Raw genomic sequence first — 3,007 nt, 5'->3', positions numbered from 1 at the left:
CAGCAAACTATCTCAAGAACAGAAAACCAAACACGGCATGTTCTCACTCAGAGGGTGTGAATTGAACAATGAGATCACTTGGACACAGGAAGGGGAACATCACACACTGGGGCCTATTGTGGGGAGGGAGGAGGGGGGAGGGATAGCATTACAAAATATACCTAATGTAAATGACGAGTTAATGTGTGCAGCACACCAACATGGCACATGTATACATATGTAACAAACCTGCACGTTGTGCACATGTACCCTAGAACTTAAAGTATAATAAAGAAAAAAAGCAAAAAAAAACACAAAGAAAGTAAAGTTTATAAAAGGAATTTTCTGTGTGATCAGCTTGGCTACAATTGAAAGGACATTTTTTATTGGTTTTTCTAAGGATTGAGCTTTGATGTTTAGAAATGCACTGATGCAGAATTTTAAAATCTAATCCCCTGTGTTAGAACAAGATTTTCTTAAAATACTGATTTGCTCTTAGTAAAGTTGCAGGACGTTTTTATTTTTAATTCCAAAATCTCTTCCCTTAACAGCCATCCTGCAAACTATAAACAGTTTTTATTTATGTCACATTTCTTTCTCAGATCTACCTAATTTTCCTAATTTCAGGTTAGAAATGCAGCTGTCCTTTTTACCCTTGAAAAGCTATATTATTTTGCTTGGCTCCGGTAATAATCCTCTCCTTCAATCTTTTCATCACCTCCAGTAATTTTTCTCCAGTTCTAATACTGATGTTATGGTCCGACGCTAAAATTTTTTTTAACTTTTTTTTGTTTTTTTGAGACAAGAGTCTCGCTCTGTCGCCCAGGCTGGAGTGCAGTGGCGCGATCTCGACTCACTGCAAGCTCTGCCTCCCGGGTTCACGCCATTCTCCTGCCTCAGCCTCCTGAGTAGCTGGGACTACAGGCGCCCGCCACCGCGCCCGGCTAATTTTTTGTATTTTTAGTAGAGACGGGGTTTACACCGTGGTCTCGATCTCCTGACCTTGTGATCCGCCCGCCTCGGCCTCCCAAAGTGCTGGGATTACAGGCGTGAGCCACCGCGCCCGGCCGACGCTAAAATTTTTATCTTGAAAGTCTAGAAAGACAATGTTTCCTTCAGTACAACTTGATTCTGTATTTTTCACTTCTCTTGATGTTTCTGAATTGTTCCATGTAACCAGGAAACTTCCCATGCTGTTACTAAAAACCATGTATTCCCCTCTGCTCAAGGTACTAGTTTTCTTGTTTCCATCCTTCTTTAATATAGCATACACGCATAATCCTGGACACACTTTTCCTGTGTCTGATTAAATTCAGGTACCCTTTTCATCAGGTTTAACTTCCAGGTTATCTAAATGGGCTTTCCATAAGGAGAAGCAACACACTGCAGGAGGTTTTCTTTTCTTTGCCTTTTTAATAACTGGCCTAGGAAACAAAGATTCTGTGTTTTACCAAGATAATTTCCTGTACTTCATGTCTTTATTAGGTTTTTTGATTATGTTGGGAAACTAACCTTCAGAAGAGTTCAGGTTTCTACATCCAAATGGCATTCTGTATTGCTTTTAAAGTCTTTTGGTTATCACTCTGGTTAAGAGAATAAATATTATTTTACAGTCATCTGTGATTCTGTTTAATCAAGGACTTTGAACCTTTTGACATCTTTGGCAGGTATCCACAGGATCAAAATCCTAAGTCTTTTTGACCTAAAACTAACTTTGGGATTTTCTAGTTGGGCCTTGAAGAGCATAAAAGAATGTGTTTGTCATCTTGTGGAAATATTAAATGATTAGGCTTACGTGGTAAATTGTATGGGAAACATTGTTAATTGATAAGTGATTCCGGATCCTTTCTCAGTTACACTTATATTATTAAAATATATTTCAAAACTATAGGTTCCTACAAATCTAATATGTTGTCAGTCATAAATCTGGATTATTAATATGAGTATTCCAAAAAATTACATGAAATTTGTAAAAGTCTGATGGTCCTGATGTGAAGATGTCAATTATAATTCTGGTTGTTATCTTAAAATGCTGCATATAGTAGAGGTGGCTCAATTTCCTTGTCAATTGTAAACTCTCATCAGATTTTTGACCATGACTGTTCTGGGTTTTTGTCATCCATGGTTAATGTTTTAATTCTTCTGTGGAAGCAGTTGCAATCAGCTGTAGTCCAAACTTGTTTTTCATGGAATTGCTAATCAAGATTGAGTAAAACAATGGATGATGAAATTATTGATGGGTGGATAAAAACTGTGTGCTGATTGTCATGTTCTGATTTGGCTCTGTCGCACTCGCGTGGCCGATGTGTGTCCATGTAGCTCCTGTCTGGGAGCTGGAGGAAGCCTATAACACTTTTAACTGCTACCCAGCATTTGTCCCAGGAGTCCCTTTAGTGGTCAAAGTATTGCTAATTGGCACATAAGGCTATCTGTTAAGCAATTTTTAATGCCACTACTTAGTGTGTTTTTGTCTGGTGTTAGAGAAAAAAGTGGATGGCTAGTTTTCTTACAAGTTGAAAGGATTTAAAATAAGGTTTAGTGTAAATTTTGTTGAATACAAAAGCATTCTTGATGTGTGTGAGCCTAGAAAAAGATAATTACCCCTTTACTCGGCTTTCTGGGTGTCTGGTCAAGATTGAGTACTGCTGAGAATATTTAGAACTTAGGCAGCTGGGAACTAGAGAGTAAGGGCTGCTTTGGTTTGGATGCTAATGGTGATGTTTTTCCCCTGGGGGAGAAAAAGATTGAGTAAAACAAAATACTTTACATAAAATTAAGTAATTGACAAGGATATTGTTTTTATGACTTATTGAAAACATTGTTTTTTCCTTAAATGTTTTGTTCTCCAGATTTAATAAAACTTTCTTTCATAAGCTATCTATAGTATGCAATAATTTGGTAAAGTATCTTTTTATGAAAGGTGGGAGCATTTGCTTTTTCTCCCTAACTGATTTCTCAAAAATTCAGAAACTATTCATAAGTATTCTTATTTTTATTTATATAAGTTCAATAAAAATTTGCTGTCTCT

At 36.9% G+C, this 3,007-nt stretch overlaps 1 non-coding gene across 1 annotated transcript; it reads left to right on the top strand.

The window, feature by feature from the left end:
- The first annotated feature begins 2,195 nt into the window (after positions 1 to 2,195).
- On the top strand, positions 2,196 to 2,258 carry LOC111531438. The gene has a single exon (XR_002728287.1). It is a non-coding gene; the product is annotated as a small nucleolar RNA SNORD43 (small nucleolar RNA).
- Positions 2,259 to 3,007: the final 749 nt, after the last annotated feature.

Source organism: Piliocolobus tephrosceles, chromosome 12 (genome assembly GCF_002776525.5).
Source record: "Piliocolobus tephrosceles isolate RC106 chromosome 12, ASM277652v3, whole genome shotgun sequence".
NCBI lineage: Eukaryota > Metazoa > Chordata > Mammalia > Primates > Cercopithecidae > Piliocolobus > Piliocolobus tephrosceles.
The sequence above is the reverse complement of the archived record's forward strand: the minus strand, read 5'-3'. Positions and strand labels throughout refer to the sequence as shown.